The sequence below is a fragment of the Amblyomma americanum genome, chromosome 3 (assembly GCF_052857255.1).
Source record: "Amblyomma americanum isolate KBUSLIRL-KWMA chromosome 3, ASM5285725v1, whole genome shotgun sequence".
Classification (NCBI taxonomy): Eukaryota; Metazoa; Arthropoda; class Arachnida; order Ixodida; family Ixodidae; genus Amblyomma; species Amblyomma americanum.
Genome location: NC_135499.1, coordinates 12960821 through 12981373, shown reverse-complemented (window position 1 = coordinate 12981373; position 20553 = coordinate 12960821). Strand labels below are relative to the sequence as shown.

At 47.2% G+C, this 20553-nt stretch overlaps 1 protein-coding gene across 1 annotated transcript in view; it reads left to right on the top strand.

Annotated features, from left to right (window-relative positions):
- The window catches only part of LOC144124459 (uncharacterized), a 94324-nt gene that overhangs the window by 38465 nt on the left and 35306 nt on the right, over positions 1-20553 (top strand). The window lies entirely within an intron of this gene.

Sequence of the window (20553 nt, the reverse complement as noted above, 5' to 3'; positions counted from 1 at the left end):
TAGGCAGCGTCGGCAGAGCCACAGCGTCTGATTATATATACCACTCTCCGTCCCTCAGGCTACTAAGTAATGTGTCTAAGTTTTGGGGCGTGATGCTCAGATGCGACATTTCTGCCATATGATGAATTGCTTTCATGACAACTTTCGAAAGGAAAAAAAAATGATAAAGTGATCACTTATGAAGAAGAATCTATTCTGGAAGGACGACGAATATATTCTGTAAATGCTTGATTCATGATTTCACAATTTTAGGAATAGCCCTGATAGTGTGAATTACCCATGGATTACCTTTAATATGATCGTTTCCGAATGAATTTCCCGTTTCGTTCCCATATTTGCAAAAAAAATCTGTGTACCGTAATCCATGGATTTCTCGGGAGACGTTACGCTTGCACCGAAGGCTTAAAAGGTTAAAAAAATCCAGTAGAAATTCATAATTAAAACCAATTCCGGAAGCAATTTCAGCGCAACTTAAGCAGAAAATAATTTGCGACGAAGAGAAATATTACGGAACGCTCCTGCCTTCGTTCATTAGAGCGTCTCTTGAAAGATTCTGGCGCCAAATCACGCCTAAATCTTCTTCCACGAACGATTTCATAGCAGACGGCAAATTTGTGCGTAATGAGGCTGTTGTTTGTTCTGCAGTCAACAAATTCTTCCAGTCGGTATCCGCAGAGGACAATGGTTGTCTGCCCAACTTTTCTGCAGCACTCCCTGCCATATCTGAAGTTGTAATTTCAGAGACTGGTGTTTTTAACTTCCTCTTGAATCTTGGTGTTAAAAAATCACCAGGTCGCGATATAACTTACCACAAACTTTTATAAGCGCTATGCGGAGTGGTGCGCAAAATACTTGGCAGCAATATTCACCAGATGTTTACATGACGGTTAATTACCGGATGACTGGAAGACAGCGGCTATTAAACCTTTACACAAAACCATAAAAAAAGCCCACGTCGATAATTACCGACCTATATCTCTAACGTCGACCTCATGCAAATTTATTGAACATATATTCATAAACATATATTCGGTTTCTTGGAAGAGCACAAAGTACTTGCCGATTTTTTACATGGTTTCAGGCGCGGGTTTTCTACAAGTACACAGTTAGTTGAAACTGCGCATGAAGTTGCTCAGTAGATCAATCAGGGAAAGCAAGCAGATGCAGTATGCATGGATTTTCGCAAAGCATTTCATAAGGTGTCACATAACAAACTAATGAATAAATTAAGTTATTATATTAAAAACAACCGGATACTTGCATGGATTAAACCTTACCTCTCGAGTAAGTGTCAATTCATAACTCTAGACAATATTTCTTCTATCAGTGTCTGGGTTATGTCTGGCGTCCCCCAGGGATCCGTTTTGGGACCGCTCTTATTTCTATTGTTTATTAATGACATTGTGGCAGATCTTTCAGTCCGCGTGAAGCTGTACGCGGATGACTGCATTTTGCATCACATGGTGTCTTCAGTTGGCGAACATGTGCGTCTAAATAATGACCTAGCGAAGGTGGTTGCATGGTGCAACAAATGGCAGATGTGCATTAATTTTGAAAAAACCGTCTTTATGAAAATTACACACAAGAAAATACCTCTCCATTTTGTGTACGGTACTAACAACACATAATTATTAGTGGAGAGAGAGTATAAATATTTGGGCCTATGTATTACAAACAATCTTTCGTGGTCGAAACACATAGACGCTGTCGTAGCAAATTCACCTCGGAAACTTTTTCTTGAGGTGCTCACTAAAGCCATCCCCACCTAGTGTTCGTCTATTGGCGTACAATTGCCTCATCCGTCCGTTCCTAGAATATGCTGTAATCATCTGGGACCCTTTCACGTTAGCAAACATTCATAAATTAGAGCGATTACAACATAAAGTAGTTATAGATTTGTTTTTAACTAATATGGCCGTGCATCTGCAAGTGAGCTCGTGAGGCGAAGTGGGTTACCCCCAGTCGTTGAGCGCAATCGTGTTTGTCGATTAAAGTTTTGTTCCAGCTTATAAAAGGTAATTATAAAGTTAATACTTCTCTTTATTTTCCTTATTCCACATGTTATAACACGAAGCAAAGGCATGCACTAACAATAACAACTTTGAATGCACGAAATAACTGCATTAAATATTATTTTTTTCCGAGGATAATTACTGACTGGGACCAACTTAATAGCCAGATTGTTAATCATAACTCTTTACTGATGTTTGAAGCGTGCCTGCAAATGATATAAATTTGAGTGTGTTTATATGCTCGTATTTTATTTTTTTCTCACCCTGCTATGATCTGTACTAGATCGCAGTATCTAAAAAAAATGACTAAAAAAACTAAAAAAACTTAAAAAAATGACTAAGTACAGCGCGCATGATAAAATATCGTGTTAATCCGTATTAGTGGTAAAAATATCAATGAGCGTCGTTGTGCTAGCGGCACAAGCAAAGACTATACAGGAGGAGAAACTCCCGTCAGCGCGAGCAAGCGCGGGCGACCAGATAAAGTCACAATCGCATGCGCCGACGGGGCGCATGCAGTGGCGGCACCTTGCGGCGCCTCGTAGAAGCAGCAGAAAATAAAAAATAAAAATTGGAGGCTTATCAAGGTTAAGCCCAGTGGATGCGAAGCATGTTAAGCAGCTGCCTCAGTGTGGATGGGGCTAAGTAACGGAGACGTGGGTTTAGGTTAATCGTCGTACTTTATTCTTTGCAGCCCGACAAACACCCTCTTATGGTCCGTAAATGCATGACTCTTGGTTTGCACGTCACGTATTCTGTATTGTCTGAGCATTTCTACACAACACCAAGTTTCCCCACTGAGTCGTGGACTTTGGCTGTCCTTAGCGTTTGGAGGCATCTTGACCGCATACACGCCCGGCGCAAAGACGCTGGCGCGGTTGCGGGCACAGAGACTGACGCGACGGCGGGCGCGCGCCGCTTCATCCCTGGCGTGACGTCACATATCACGTGATGCAGCGATGGTGGCGCGCGGCGGCGCGAACCGAAGCGTGGAGGCCTCCGCCGGGAGGCGACCGACGGCGCGATATGAGGCCCCATCTGCAGCCTGTGTGACGTCATCACGTGTCACGTGACCCCACTTCAGGGTCAATGGTGGCCACCGCCGGGCGTCGCGCGAAGGCCCGAAACCTACGTTAATATGCTTCGCATAAAAATGCAGCGCCCGGGCAGGCGGCTCCGACACGCTCTCCGGCTGCGCGCGCTCAAAGCAGACAAGCAGAAGAAACGGGTGTTTGCTTCGGCGGCCACGCCGGGAAGATGTATTTCTGCGCCCTTAAAGGGACACTGAGGAGAACCCTATCAATTTTTTTTTGTTAGCAAAATCTTATAGTTCGGCATTTCATGGCTTTGTTGCCGCTTGTCCGGCAGCGAAAGATGCATTTATTTCAAAGAAATTTGGATTCGAAGTTGACAAAGTTTTCCTCGCCGCTCCGATTCAAACTCGAGAACTCTTATGACGACACGGAGAACTCTTATGACGTCACAGGATGAAGTGACGTGAAACGTGACGTAAAAGAAGACTCCGTGATTTCCGATGGCTAGCGGTGCGGTCTAGCAGCTGCCGAAATGAAAGCTACCGCCGCCACACGTTGAAGGCATCTATCGGGGGTAGGTACCGTCGCTCTGTTTACGTTTGCACCGGCGTCTTGCCAGCGTAGCGATGGATCCCGTTCCCGAATCCGACGACGTAGTTCTCGCAAAATCTCCGGCCTGCATTTCAGCGACCTCAGCCCCACAAAGCGTGCGATGCTTTTGAGGGAGCACGGTTAGGTTTGGCGCCAGCGGGTCGTTTTCCCCTTCCTCAGTGAGCAGCCGTTGCAAACTAAATATCATAACCCCAGTGCGGGGAGTCGCGAGGCGCCAGGACAATGTCGGCGCCTTGCGCAAATCGGAGGCTAGCCGGGGCTTTGGGGCCAACGGATTGGGATTCCTTGAACGGCGCGGTTGCACGGGGCAGCAGGCGGCGTCGAGGTCTCCCACGGTTGCAAGGGCCAAATTATTTATTTATTTTATTGCCACAAAAAATATAGGTGCCCAAGGGCGGTCGAGTTTAAAGTGGGCGCCTTGAAAATAAAGCCGACGCACGACGCTTCAACGGCTTCCGCTAGATCCAACGGGTCCACTGGATCGGGTTCTCACGCCCACTTGCATGTACCTTCACATGTGTACCGTGAATGGATTAAATTAGCCGAGAGCTCGAAAAGAACAGCTCCGCCCAACTGCCAAAGTTACTGAATTACGTCACAACGCGCACCTCGCCGCGGAGCCGAATCAGTCTGGCCGGGCCAGCGGCGGCTGGCGTACTTGGCGCGAAATAGAGACATGCTCGAAGTCTCCCCGCCAGTGCGGTCAGAGTGCGCCGAAGCCGCCGAACGCGTCGGCGGTCAAGCGCAGTTGGAGTATAGAGGGTCTTGCTTTGGCCGACGTGACGTCGCCGTGCAGCGCGCGCGCGCGTGTTACGCCGGAGCATAAACGCGCCTTAACAGAGCCTGCACTTAACCGCTAACCAACGTATTCGGTGGGGGCATCTATGGGAGCCACTGAAACCCCCCGCTCCCTCACTGATAAAATAAAAAAAATCTTGTGCCCAGGTTCGGAATTGGTTCGCAATCGAACCAGGGCTTTCGGCGTTTGAGGCGGAGACGCTACCACACCGCCACGACGGCTCAAGTAGCAATCACCAATAAAGGCGCATCTAGTGAATGCACCCTTCCGATGCAGAAATCTCCGCGCTTTCGCTACGTATATCCTGGCCTAACAGAGCTAGGCCATAAGCAATTTTTCTGAACCGCCTTGTACCTTGTCTCCCGTCCCTGATAAACGATTTCCGTTAAGTAGTTTGAAGTTGACTGGCACAGCCGAGAATTTTTCGCCGGGCGAGCGTGCGAAGACACAAGTGCTGCCTTTTACGATTACCGACCATCGTGCCTTCATAGTTTTTCATCGACCGTGGCGATCATCTGACAAGCCTTAACAGGCTCCTTGAAAGGTTAACTAGCACTTGAAGCGGCACTTGGAGTTCCTCTGCTGTTCGGCGTTTGTATATCGAGGCGCGTCTAAAACAAAACCACGGGGCACGCAAAGATCATAGACGCGAAGCGCCTTAAAAGTCGAAACTCTCCTGGCCGCCTGTGGCGCCGCCAAGCATCGGTTTTCTTTGCTTCCAACATTCAGGTTGCCTTTTGTCTGCCTTCTTTGTGTGATAAAAGTGCACTATCGGTTTTAAAACTAAACTTCAATATTGAACCCCACAATCTTCCTTCGTCAGCCTCAGAGATTCGCGCACAACGTAGGAAGGAAAATTTCTTCAAGGTGGCGTCTCTTGTCCTACGACGTCACCACGCTTGTACTTGCGAGTTTGGCCTGTGGCGGCGATACCTGTATTTTGGTTCTTACTATTTTCTACCTTACAAGAGCTTTGTTTTCATTAAGAGTGGCGTTTTTGTGATCAGGAGCTGGTATTCTATCGATACAAGCAAACTTCAATTTCTCCTCAGTGTCCCTTTAAGTTAAACAGCAACTGTACTTGTCGGTGTCTGTTTGAGGGCCGTAATATTAACTGCGCTGCTACGCGCAGTCCGGCCTCCTTCGGAATTTTCTAGACTAAGATGGTACGCAGGTGTTTTGTTCGAAATTGCAAATGCGGTTACAAGTGTTGCAGGGAGAAGGTGAGCAAGGCGAGAAGTTGTAGCCGCTTGTTGCCTTCTCGGCTGACGTGTAGTCATAAACGTTGCGCCGTACGACGCCCGCGTTCTCCTCCAGCAGATGAAACTAATTGGCGTGGTCACATACTCGACGAACGTGAAGGCGTTTGCCTTCGACGAATTCCAGCAGCGCTTATACCCATCCAATCGAAGTCATCGCGCGGGTGTCAAAAAAATAGCCCTGCGTACAACCAGAAGCTACAGATCATCTTATAGCGGTCATGGAAAAGAACGCGTTTTATTCTTTACTGTGCTCAAATGGTTGAAGCGTAGCACCTGTTGCTCTTCGGGCGAGAGTGTCCTCAATAGAAGTCAGGCGCGCGCGGCCGAACGGGAGCGACACGCTCGACCAGTTGCCTTGGCAACCGAAATGCAGTAGTTTATTTCCAGGCCGCCAGGCGCCGCGGGCTTGTGACCTTTTCTGGTCGCCACAGACGGCGGAGTTTCCACGTCTTCCTCCGTGGCTAGCGGTAACCCGTGTGGGCGTGTTCACGCCAGTTCACAGATTTCTTTTTTTTTGCAATGGCAAGTCCGAGTAACTGTTTCAAAGCAGGGCACAGGTGCTCATTCACAAATACAGGATCCTTGTGCGTCAGACCGAAGTCTTTTGGTGATATGCGTGTTTTCTTTGCTTTCTGGAGCACCCCGTCACGCTTTGAGCGCCTCTTAATTTGAACTACACTATTAGATGGCTGGTTTTCATTTTTCGTGGGAACCAGATGACGTACTTCAATGTCGCTTTCCGCAATGGGCACATTCAGAAGTTCCTTAACTCGTTCGGGGGTTTTAGGAAGGCTTTCTCTCTCTGCCTGGGGCATTCCTTCCATCTCAAGGTTGCACCTGCGTGCATACTGTTCAGCGGCTGTAAATCTTTGCTCGAGCTGGCCACCTTGCTGCCTCAGAAGATTGCACTCAGCAGCCAGCTTTTCATTGGCTTCCTTTACAGTTCATTTTCTTTTTTTGATAAGGAAAGTCTGAAACGGAATTGAATACGCGATAAATAACGGAATTATCTGCGAAAAGCCTGATTGTAGAGTTAATAAAGTTTGGCAGATCATTAATATAAATTAGGAAAAATAACGGCTAAATTACGCACCCTTGAGGTAACAAGGATGGCGAAGAATTAGCGTTATTTGCACTGACGAATTGAGTTCTGTTAAGCAAAAAAACTCTCGATCCATGAAAGAATGCTCTGGTCAATGTTCAGTTTGCTGAGCCTAAAACAAAGAAGCTGGTGATTAACAAGATCGAATGCTTTTTGAGAATCTAAAAATATACAGTCAGTGAAAAGATTCTTATCTAATGCGTCAGATAAGTCATAGGTTAAAGCAATGAGTTGTGTCTCACACGAAAATTATTTACGAAAGCCATGCTGACGAGCACAAAAAAGGAATGACTTTCAGGAATTTAATCGCACTGCAACGTATGACGTGTTCAACCATTTTTCATGGGACACTTGTTAGCAATATGGGTCTATAATCAAGGGCTCAATGAGCACCACGAGACTTGAATATCGGCACCACTTAACCCACCTTCCAGTCCCCGGGCAGCTGTCCTGAATACAAAGGTTTTGAAAACTGCGCACGCAAATAAATTGATGAATAAACACTTGTATAAAAATTTAGAATTTATGTTGCCAATTCCCGAAGACGAAGAGACTTCTAGATTACTGATGAGACTTAGTATACCACGGCTTTCGAACACATTTGGGTTCATTAATGAATCGAGTGAAAACAGAGCTGGAAACAAATGATTAATGTAAAAAAAAAACTTTAGAAAAGGTGCCATTGAGCACCTGAGCACACTGTGATGAAGGGATGGCTGCGCCGATGCTATCGTTTGAGCTATTGCTTCGTGCCTAGGGCCAGCGATGATGTTTCAAAATTTTTTCGCGTTGTCACTCAACAATGACGGAAGCGCGCTGTGGAAAAAGCTTGTTTGGGGTATTTTAATGCTTTCCGATAGTCAGAAGTTATGGCACGATATAAATCCCGGTGATCAGAACAACCTCTGATTTGGGCTGCGCGATAAAGCGGTTTTGGCTCTGCGATGGCTGAATGAATTGTGCAGTATCCATTACGATGAAGTGGTGGCTGCTTGGCTTTGTGTTCGGTTGCCGATCCGAAGGTCGCAAGCTATTCAGCGCTGAACGCGGCGGCCGTATTAAGGCGAAATCCATTACTGGCTCATACTCGCGCGTCCGGTGTAACGCTGCCTTCCACGAATAACGCGGCAGTTAATCAGGATAGCAGAAAACAAATGGAAGCACCAGATAGAGGGGACAAAATGTAACCCCCACGCCAAGTTTGATGACAGTAGTGTGATTAGTTAATTAATTATAACCAATTATAGCAAAATAAGAAATAAAACAACCAAATGCGTCGATATCATCATCATCATCATCATTTAATTACCCTTAAGGGCCCCAGGGGGCATTACATAAGGGGGGGCGAAGAGTAATCATGTCACAAAGAACAAAATTGGAACATAAACTTAACACATGTAGATACAACTGTGAACACTTCAAAAGAAAAACAAGCACTTAAGTGAGTAAACAAAAAAAAGAAAAAAGGGCCTTCAACAGGAATTAGTTGGGGAATAAATCAATTAACATCTGTTTAAATTTTAGGGAATTAACTTCATTCACAACACTGTCTGGAAGGACATTCCACTCGGCTATGGCAGCTGGCAAGAACGAGGAATTGAACGCATTGGTTGAACCATGAATGCGTTGAATACTACGGCAATTATACAAACGTCGCGATGATCTTAAAGAGGGCATAATTAGGCTCTCACGCAGTTGGGGAAAATTATAATAAAGTTTATGAAATAGACAGAGTCTTGCTATCTTACGACGGGATGCCAAGGAAGGTAAACCAACAGAGGATTTGATATTAGTAACACTCGACCGAGAATCATAATTTGATATTATAAACCGAGCGGCTCGATTTTGAATGGCCTCTAACATATGTGTTAAATACTTTTGATGGGGATTCCAAATGCTCGATGCATATTCAAGTTTAGTGCGGATCAAAGTTTCGTATGCGATTAGTCTAACCTTAGGGGGAGAAAATGTGAGCGATCGTCTGATGAATCCTAGTGATTTAGAAACGCTAGCAGCAAGGGACGTTATGTGCTTCGACCAGTTAAGATCACTTGTTATTTCTATGCCGAGGTATCTCTAGGATTCAACTTCAAAAAGCGCGGTCCTGTTTAGCGTGTAAGAAAAGTGCAGGTTAGATCGTTTACGGGACACGTGCATAAACTTGCATTTAGTTTCGTTCAGTTTCATGAGCCAGGTCGAGCACCAACTTTGTATCAAGTTCAGGTCGTCCTGCAGCAATGACTGGTCGTTCGTAGTGCTAACACGGCGGTAAAGAACGCAATCATCTGCGAACAAACGGATGGGTGATGAAATGCCGTCAGGAAGGTCATTGATAAAGACAAGAAACAGGAGCGGCCCAAGAACTGAGCCCTGAGGTACTCCAGAGGTGGCTTTAGTGACGGTAGAAGGATGGTTGTTGATGACGGCGTATTGCGAACGATTAGTTAGGAAACTGCAAATCCATGATAATATCAGCGGGTGCAGTGAAAGGGAGGAAAGTTTAGCCAAGAGGCGCTGGTGAGGAACTCGGTCGAAAGCTTTCGAAAAATCGAGGTAGATAATATCTGTTTGAAACAAGGAGTCAAGGTTTAGGTGGAGGTCAGTCGTAAATTCGAAAAGTTGAGTTTCACATGAGTAGCCTGAACGGAATCCGTGTTGGTTTGGAAAGGAAAAAGAATTTCTATCGAGGTGATTAGCTACTTGGGAGTAAATAATATGTTCAAGTAGTTTGCACGCAATGCATGTTAGCGAGATGGGACGATAATTTGATGGATCAGAGCGGTTACCTGCCTTAAAGCAAGGCATGACTCGGCTAATCTTCCACTCAGACGGGATTTGGCCACTAGAAATGGATTGCGTAAAAATGATTTGCAGGAAATGACTGGATATTACTTTGGTACCTTTAAGAATTTTCGCAGAAATGTTGTCGGGCCCAGGAGCACTTGATACCTTTAAAACTTCAATAAGTCTACATATTCCTTCGGCTGAGATACTAACAGGTGGCATTTCAGATACATTTAGGCTGTCGTCTTGTGTGTTTCTTCTCTGTCTTCGTCTAAGTTTTGCGCTAACTTCTTCTATATTAGGCTCTGTGATGTAGGAATGTTTACGGCTGGTTCGTTGGTGAAAACAGATGAGAAGTACGTATTCATTACGTCCGAGCGAAGCTCATTTGGAACATGACAACCATCTTGATCTAATAAAGATATATTATGTGAACCGCTACGACCTGGAGTTAAAATAGTCCAAAACTTTTTTGGGTTGTTTCGAAGGATATCGAGTAGGTCATTGTTGTAAATGTTTTGTTTAGTGCTCTTAAGCAACTTGGTATAATTTCTCAGACAGCTAAAGTATTTCCCCCATTTAGACGCTAAGTTGGAGCTCTTAGCTTCTCTAAATAATCGTTTTTTCTTATTGCACAGACTTCTTAAGGAGTTGGTAAACCATGGTTTTACGGCATCACCACGAATGCAAACGAGGGGTACATAAGATTCAGTTAAAGAGGTGATTTTTTCTTTATACATGGACCAGTTGTCATCAATAGACCTGAAAGAAGCAGTCTGTTCGAAGTGGAGAAGAAATTTGGCTAGTTCCTCATAGATTTTAGAAAAATTGGCTTTTTTGTAGTCACGTATGTGTTTCACTGAGCGTTGTCGTGAAGTAATGCGAACTGAAAAGTTGAACAACACTATGCTATGATCGCTAAGACCGGCGATGGATGACAAAGACTGGATTAAATCAGGATTAGATGCAAGAGCAAGATCTAGGATGTTGGTGCCCCGAGTTGGTATTTTGACTGCTTGAGAGAGGTCAAACGAAAGAATAAGGTCCAAAAATTCTCTGGAATGGCGGGAAGATGCGGTTAGATTATCCCAGTCGATGTCTGGGAAATTAAAATCGCCGCTAACTATGAGTTTGGCATTGGGAAACTGTTTATTTATGTCGAGCAGAATGATACTTAAGTCGTCGATGAAGGAATGATCGGAGTCAGGTGCTCGGTAACATGCAATTATTATATTAGTGCAATGAGCAAGAGAAACGTTCACGCAAATGATTTCGCTTTTACTATTGACTGCGATAGCAGAAGAGACCAGAATACTTTTAACAAGAACCATCACGCCGCCTCCCCTACGCCCTGGTCTGTCACGACGGAAACAAGTGAAGGATTGCTTATCTTGGAAAAGTTCGTCATTCAGTATATCAGGTGTGAGCCACGTTTCAGTAAAGATGGCAATATATGTGCTGTTGTCTTGCAATATAGCTTCAACGGCTTCTTTCTTTGGAAAATAACTTCGGATATTTGTTAGTAAAACGGAAACTGATTTATCGGTTGGGGCAGGGGCTGCACGCGTGCGATTCTGGAAACATTGGTGCATAAAGGACCTGTGTGCCTGCGGTGAGCGCTATAAACTTAATTCAACCACAGAATCTTTAACAGCATTGTACACAAACTGTTTGTTGTTCATGATGAGCTTATCAAAACGGTTTTTAAATGAGCCGCCTCGTTGCTGACCATACGAAAAAAGTTTCTTCCTTGCCAAGCGAACGAGTTCAGAGTAGTCCTCACGGACAGAAAAGGAAGAATTTTTAAGCTTGGAACGGGCAAAAAGGATACGCCCTTTGTATTTAAATCTCATAAAATTTACAATGATAGGGCGGTTTTTTCCTTGTTGGAAACGGCCAAGTCTGTGAACACGCTCAATATCATGGCTATCAATTGTGACATCTAGCTTGTCCGCGCAGAATGAAATAATCCGCGATTCAGACTCGGACCATGATTCATCTTGTTGATCTGTGATTCCAAAAAACAGCAAATTGGACCGTCGGAGACGGTTCTCAGCGTCATCACATTTATCTGAAAGTAGCTTAATGTCGGATGAAAGTTTAGCCATATCAGGATCGGCTGATAAACTCGGGCTACTTAACTGATTAGAGCTCGTGATTTGTTCCAGGGCGTCCACTCGCACCGAAAGGCTGGATATTGAATCCTCGACCTTCGACTGAGCAGCCCGAATCAACGCTAGTTCACTAAGCATAGCTTTTGAGAGCATTCAATGCGGGATATAGCCAAGGCAATTGACTCGAGGGACGGGTTAGGGGCGTTATTCTCTGAGGGTCCTGGGTTCAATTCCACATCCCCGGCTAGCACAAGCATTAGGCAAACGACATAGGCGTTGATAAACTGGTAACATGAAGTGCACAAGAACTTTCGCAAACTGCAGTCAGCGTCGATGGGGCACGACACCGCAACCAAAAACGCGTTATCAGAGCGAATGCAAATTGAATTTGGTAAGTAACCAACCTGCTGACGTCGATATAGCTGACGTCGATATAGCAACGGGAAAGAGTGACCTCACACCCGAGGTAGCCAGGGTAACGGCGCGCGGGCTGGTGGCGCCACCTGCGCACCACCAACAGAGCAGCCAGAAGCCAGAGAAGAAGAGAAAAAGAATGCCAGAGAAGCAGACCGCAAGCGCCAACAACGTCGTCTAGATCGAAGCTGTGACAAGGTAGAATCCTTTGGGAGTGCCACTGGTATGGGAATCTGCGAAGCTAAAATCGCAGTCGGCTTGACCAAAGGCTTCCGCCTTGCGGAACTTCAAATTGGCAAAGTGTTCCTATAATTTTTTTCGATGGAGTCGCAATACAAAAACGCCCATGTGCTGTATTAAGTCAGCGCACGCTAAAGAACCACTAGCTGTCCAAAATAATCTGGTGCCCTCCACCACGGCGTCCCTCGTTGCTCATGTGTCGCTTATGGACGTTAATCCGCGCAATTTGCAGTTGGAAGAATACTTTGTAAGTTATGATTGCCTGATTTCAGTTTATTTGAGCAGCGCTACCCTGAGCTATTTAATTTGTTGTCCTCCTTTTGCATGTGTAGTGGTAAATATTGTGCAAGTGTTGTGTTTTGTCTTAGGTCTGCAGTTGGTCATGAGCCCAGAGAAAGAGTCAAGGAGCATAGGGAATCGTGAAAATCCGGGAGCATTAGTGGATGGGCTTGTTGGACTTTTCAAGCTTTTGTTTCATTACGATTGATAGCTACGACACTGGGGAAGTCTACTAGGTGGTGCTGCGTCGTTTGTGTGCTGGCTGTTTGACGCTGTGAGGAAATGGCCCCTTGGGAGGCAGGCCGCCTTAACTTTTTTTGGTAAGCCGTTGTAGTGTGCACAGCTGGTGTCGTCAATGAATTCACTCTGAATATTTATTTCTAGGCGCAGGCTGTTCAACGGTGGTTTTCGCACAACCTTCAGGCCTTCTCAACTTTTGATAAGCACTTTTCAGAGCTTGTATACACTGTTTTTGTTCACTTTATTCTTTCATTAAAGGTGCAGGCTCTTTGCAAAAATATTATTTAACAATTTTTGTTGTTTGTCTGACCTTTGATTTTGTTAGAACTGGTACTTTTGGCCGAAAGAGCAAGGGCTTAGTTTCAAGGAAGGAATGAAAAAGAGAGAGGGTTTTTATTTCCCCCCTAACCCAGATTGAAAAAATCTGCGCCTATGTGCACCTGCCTGTAGGAATTACTGCACGAGCACAGGTATGAGCGCCAGCAGATTACGAACAGTGAAGCTTTGAAGACAGTAATGACTAGGAAAATGAAGGAAAATAGCGGTCTTTACAATGACTCAACAATGAGAAGGCAAATGTGTAAGCCTTTCCGAAATAGCAGTGGTTTTAAAGCGAGTGCAATAGGAGTAATATCGTCCGAGTTTCAAAAATTGAGCCAGATTTCCATCATTATATTCTTTCAGTCTGCGCAGCAGCATGTATAAGAATTGTGAATAGAGCATGGCTACAGTTATTAGTTGCTGGCTGTCTTTTGTATCCTGTGTCTATTTACATGCTCGCAGCCAGACCGAAATATTGAGTGCTGAAAACTGAGATTTACTTTTCTGTTCGCTAACCATAGCCTTTTCATGCCCGCGTGGTGTGCGACTGCAAACAATGCTGTTGGAGTCTTCATGAGAGACGTGGGTCTGGTGCCTACCATGTATATAGCAGACTGCTGTCAACTTCGAAGGTCTACATGCATCAAGCTGACTTTCAAGGGTGACTGCATTCCATCATGCGTGAAGGTGGGGCACTTTCGACACACAGTCCGTCCATTCGTACCTAAGCCGCTATAGTGCAGGAAATGCATGAGGACTGGTCACATGAGCAGCGTCTGCCGCAACTCCAGCGTGTACCCAATACGCTCCGAGCCACACAGCGGCGACAGTTGCCGCGCGACTGCCTTGAAGTGCGCCACCTGTCATGGCCCTCACTATCCTTCCTCGACAGACTGCCCTCGCCTAAAGACTGAGAGGGCAGTACTGAAGCAAATGGTGCGAGACCATTCCACCCACAGAGAGGCCGCTGCAAAGGTGCTACGACGTCGTTCGCGCCGCCGAAGGTTGTTTAAGGAAGCAATCACCTTTGAAAAGAAGACCCCAAGCAGCACTGCAGTTTATCCGCCTCCACCAACAACCGCACTAAATCAGGAAAGCCCGGCGTCTCGTGACACACGACCTGCTGCCTCAGATACAACGTGGCCACCAATACAAAGCCTAGAGCGCACACTGCGCCAGGTACGTTGCCGCACCCCATATCTGCAACACCTGTGTCTGATCCGGGCAAAAGGCACGACGCGGACCATGGCCAAGATACACAATTGATTGCAATTCTCACATCATTGATGGATATCATGCGTGCTCTGCTTTCCAGCTTGCGCACGCCAGTACCACTCAGCACATTGCAAGTACTGCACGCGCTCATCCAGTTCTTGCAGCTCTACAGTAGGAGACACCATGGCTCCCTCGGAACTATCTTTTCCTAAGCAAGCTTTTATTTTTAAATGGAATGCCCGCGAACTCTAGTTCCGGATTTCAGATATTCGGCACAATGTGTAAGGAAACATATTCAGGGCACTGGACCCCGGACTGCGCCTCCGTCTTCCATGCGACATAACGCGTCGCGAAGCAACAATGCTGTGCCGTCTATGGCTCGGCGTCGCCTTTAAAATCGATATGCTTTCCGGATCGGGATGGCCGACAGCCCTTCTGGTGAAAGCTTTGTCTGCGAAGAGACAATCAGTCATCTCCAGTGTGAGTGCCCTGTCTTTGTGAACGAAAGACGTAAGCTGCGTTGTGCTCTGGACCGCCTTGATCCTCGCCCTTTCACAAAGAACAAGATCCTCGGTCCGGCCACAACAGTCGCTGCCATCAAGGCTTACAAGGCAATGTTTTGTTTTTACGAACGACTGCCTTGATAGATACATAGTGACTGTGTTTCCAGTTGCTTTTCTATTCCCTTTTTAATCCTCTCACTCATTCCCTTCCCCAGTGCAGGGTAGCCAACTGGAAGCCTTTCTGGTTAACATCCCTGCCTTTTCCTCCTCATCTTATCCCTCTCTTTTTAGTCCGAATTTCACTTGTACTTCTGCTACCATTGCGTTTAATTAACACAAGTTACCTTCCCAAAGCTTTCATCTTGCAACAGGCTTTGCAAGAATATGTCACGTTTCCACAATTCACAGGTAAAGTGAAAAACGCTTCAAAAAGAGCTCATATTGACTTCTCACGGCCAATAAGAGCTCAGTATGGGGAATATACAGATGTCTTGCACGCTTGGGAGAAAAATGTGCCTATTGAGGGTGTGTGCGAAAACTTGCTGCTCTGCTCTCTTGTCGCTCATGCCTCGGATTTGCCAGTTGTCTATAGATTAAAGGAGCGTTTGCACTTAACAGAGGTTTAGGTACCACGCAACGATTACATAAAATGACACAGCAGTTTTTTTTCGGGCTTGATATGCAAAATTTTGTTGCAAAAGAAAGTGGTGCATTATCTTAAGCACTAATTACCTGGCATCTAGACTATTGCTAAGAGCAAATACGCCTTTAATTTGTTGACAACCGGCGAAATGTGACAGAACAGGACAAGGACAGCATACCAGCACGTTTTCTCACACAACCTCAATGCACACATATTGTCTCCTAAGCATGCGAGAGATTCGTATTTTCTTCACTGTTCTTATTACCTATGAGACATCTAGGATGGACTAGGTAAAGTGCCTTCTGCCTAACAGCATTGCATTACTGCATATGCAAAACGGCTAAAACACATCTGTACACCTGGTAATACTTCTCTCAGAAAAACTGCGAGCATAGGATACCACACCTACAAAACAGCTAAAACGGTTTTAATAGCTAAACAAGGTATCACTTTGAAGTGTAGAAGATGACAAGGAAAACGTCTTGTAATCGACAGGTAGCATTGAATTAGCTTAGGCTACAGAAGGTCTTCAAGACATCGGACAGCTGGATGAAATCTTGGATGTACACCTTGAGGACGTCAGAACATCTTTGTGTAGATCACTTATAGATCTCTACAAGCACTTTTTGTGTTGCGTGGGAAGGCAGCTTTTGTCTCCCGACAGACTCTATGAGTTTAACGTCATACCGTTCGGCCTGTGTAAAGCACATGCCACTTTTGAACGCTTGATGGACTACTGCCGCGAATGTAGTGTTTTTTTTTTCATTCTTCAAAGCTGCCGGCACGTTGCTTTCTCTTTTTGTTTGTAATGCAAGACGCGACCAGTTTTATCTCTATGGAACGCACCCAGGCGGAGCCGATTCTACGTTGTTCCAGAATGTTCTAGTAACTTTGGACGACGCATCTCGAAAGTTTGCTAACAGCTTTATATAGAGCACGGCCGAGAGCGGCGAGTATTCCGTTCGACTAGCGCCGAGCACGCTTGTTGGCTTCACCGCCACCGAGTCATTCAGTCCATTCTGGGCGCAGGACAGCCCAATAAACAGTTTTCTGTTAGAACTTTTGGTTTGGTTTATGTCATGTATATTAAGGAGCCTAAATTATATTTTAAAGGAAAGAGGTGTGAAGAAGAAGTGGATTAAACGAAGAATAAAGAAGAGGAAGAAGAAGCATTCGGTGAGGTGGAGAGAGATGATTGGTGGAGAAGCATGCGGTGAGGTGGAGAGAGATGATTGGTGGAGAAGAGAAGAAGACGACGACAAGGCTTACGTGGACTAACACCGAGGCTATAAAAGGGCGAGTGAGAGCGATGCACGGGGGGGGGGGGGGGGCAGCAGATAAGCGTAGGCTCCGGCGGGTCAGGGACACATCGGCTGGAAGAGAGCGACTCCGGCTACTGCTCCGTTGAGCTTGCGTTCTATGGAATCGCATCGTGGACTTCCTGCCGTGCCTGAGCCCGTTCCGGGGAGTCAACGGAAGACGCTACCACCTGCTACGGCCATGGGTGTCTCCAGCGCTGTTGCCACCCATCCGGGTGGTGCCCCCAACGCCAACAACACCGGCATCACATCCACGGGCGCTTGGACCGGGAGCTTATACGACGCAGCCAGCGACGCCACCAGCAACGCCAGCCCAAGCACGCCGAACGCCTCCTCGACGCCTGATACTGGATCCATACAACGCCGCAGCCGCACCGAACCAACCGTGAGCACGAACGCCGACCACGAATAGTAGAACGCTAGTAGTAGACGCTGGTAGCAGTGTGCCCGGGTCGTGTGTATTTATAGCCTTTGTGTATTGTGTTCTAGTGTGTGTGTCACGTAGGGTGTATTAAATGCGCGTTTGTGTGGGTACACCCGTCGCCTAGTCCAATCTTTCGGTCCGAGTGTTCTCCGAGAGGTCCGTGACAGTTTATGGGGTTTAACGTCCCAAAGCGACTCAGGCTATGAGAGACGCAGTAGTGAAGGGCTCCGGAAATTTCGATCACTTGGGGTTCTTTAACGTGCACTGACGTCGTACAGTACACGGGCCTCTAGAATTTCGCCTCCATGGAAATTCGACCGCCGCGGCCGGGATCGAACCCGCGTCTTTCGGGCCAGCTACCGAGCGCCGTAACCACTCGAGACGCGCATCCAACTACCAAACAAGACCACCCTAGTGTACGTCGAAGAGATGTTCTGTCTGTTCCGACGGGCTGATCCTCCCATGACAGAGAAGAAAGTGCGCTTCTTGATGCGGGGCGTCAGAGAACTTTCCGCCGGATTGGCCCGGAACCCGCCCAAGACCGTTGTCGTGTTCAAACTGAACCGTCTACGATCGAGAAGACGCTCCACATCAGGGCTGGGCAGTACGACAGCACACCATTAGGCTTCTCTATGGACAGCTTACGGGAGATCATCCGTTATAGATCATCCGCGAAGAGTTACGGCGACTGCTGCCATCCTCCTCACGGCCGCAAGCAGCGACCCACATGGACGTGGTACGCGAAGAAGTGCACCGGGCACTTGGCACTCCTACTCCGACGACCACAAAACACCAGCTCATGACGTACGCCGCCGCACTACGCAATCACGTGCCCCGACGAGACACCCCAAGCCCTCTTCGACGGGAACCAGGTCTACAAGTTGGACTCCCCCTAGATTCCGCATGCCCACATTACGAGCGATGCAACGATTATAGGAGATGCGACGAGTGGAGGACTCTCGACAACTGCCCTGTGTAATTCCAATTGTGGCTATGCTACACATATACTTCATCACTGCCGTACAGACGCATTGGCTTGCCCGGTTTCGCCGTCGATGCCACACGATCGCTTCCCGGCCAGGGACCACGGGAAATTGACAACTAGCAGCGCAGAGGAAAGTATATATCCTGAAGCCGTCTGTCCCGCTCCCCGTCGCCCTCCACCACACGGTTTGCGCCACCCGATCCCAGCTTTTCAGCGGCTGTTCGCGCAAGGTACAGCGGCCCCCACAGGGGAAATTAAAAAGAAAACAATCTTTGAGGGTGAGGTTGCTCATAAGCAAAAGGACGAAGCTCCTCCAGCGACCACGTCGCTCGCACACAATGTCAACCTCGACCACGACGCAAACCGCTTTCAAAGCGACGCCACCACCCAGAAAACCTTCGGTGACACACCCTACCCACACTTCACACGCCCGACGACGAGGACGACGTACTACCCAAGAGCCAGGCGTTCGACTTAGAAGTGACTGTCGGCGAGGGGAAAGTTACCGCTCTTGTCGACACGGGCGCCGATTACTCCATGATGAATGGAAAATTTGCCGCGCAATTGAAGCAAACCACGACCGCCTGAGACAGCCCACAAATTCTCACCACCGGCGGCCACCTTATTACTCCATCGGGGCGATGCAAAGCGCGAGTGACCGTCAAGGGACCTATCTATCCTGCGGCCTTCCTAGTACTACAGCAATGTTCCCTGAATATCAGCTGAAGTGCTGCTGACGAGCTTCAGCGAAGAATACCGGCACGTTAACAAAGAAACGGCGATTGCTTTCCTCGACGAACTAAACGACGTTCGCGAAGCCTTCGCTCTCTCCGATCGAGTCCCAGCAGATTCTCCTAACGGAGATCGCAAGCACGTTTTCGACATAAACGCAGCCCTGCCGCTCAACAGACCCGCAATCTCCTTTGAAGGTACAGCGAGTGCTTCTCGTCACGGCCGAAAGTCCGACAAACGCCGATTGCTAATCGGGCGACTCTTCGGGCTGCTTCTGCGCGCTGAAGGTAGGCGGCGACGTCGGCGTTATTTGCATCGGTAACGTTGGGCAGCATGACGTCTAGCGTAGTAGTGGCCTCCCTGCCATGGAGGAGCCTAAATGGCGTCATCCGGGTGGTCTCCCGCACTGCGGTGTTGTAGGCGAATACGATATAAGGTAGGATGACGTCCCAGGTCTTGTGTTTGGTGTGGAAGTACATGGCCAGCATGTCGGCGACGGTTTTGTTCAGGCGCTCGGTCAGTCCGTTGGTCTTCGAATGGTATGCAGTTGTCCTCCGGTGGCTGGTTTGGCTGTAACGCAGGATGGCTTGCGTAAGTTCCGCCCTGAACGCTGTTCTTCCTTAAAGCTGCGAACTGGGCGAGTTGGTATTGATTCATATTTGAACAGCTGTTCTTCCTTCCGTGATGAGCATATCGGGGACGCCGTGTCGCAGAATAATACTCCACGAAAAACTTGGCGACTTCAGCCGCTGCTCCGTTCGGTAGGGCCTTTGCTTCGGCGTAGCAGGTCAGGTAGTCGGTCGCTATGATGATCCACCTATTTCCAGACGCTGACTTCGGGAAAGGGCCAAGCAGATCCATGCCGATCTGCTGGAAGTGACTTTAGGGAGGTTTAATGGGGTGCAGAAATCCTGCTGGTCGGGTGGGAGGGGTCTTTCGTCGCTGAAAATCTCAGCAGATTTTCGCATAATGTGCGACATCGGCAAAACGTGATATTTTACTGACAGTACTCTCAAAACCGCCTTAGCATTCTCAACTCTAGTTTTAATAAAAACCTATGCATCCCGGTTAATGTCACACTCAATATTGCTACTGCATGGCACCTAGGCAGTGTGGCAGTGGTTGCATTCATAAAAGGGTTTGCAGACTCCAATCGCTACGAAAAAGTGATGGTTTATGACTTCTGGTAGTCTAACATGCCAAAGCGACTCAGGCTACGAGGGACGCCGCAGTGGAGGGCTCAAGAAATTTTGACCACCTGCGGTTCTTTAACGTGCACTGACATCGCACAGTACACGAGCCGTTGTGGCGGAGCGGAAGCAGAAGCGTCCCTGTCTCGAACGAGAAAGTGCGACTACCGTATGGAAAAATTAGGTGTTACAAATCGTTCCGCTGTGTCCCTGACCTCCGAATCAGAGATTTTTGTTAAGTTGAGAAAGTAGCCCTTGATTGCTGCTAAAAAAATGTAATCTGCAAAAGTCAGTGCATTATTCCTTTAAATCAGCTTAGCCTCGGGTCG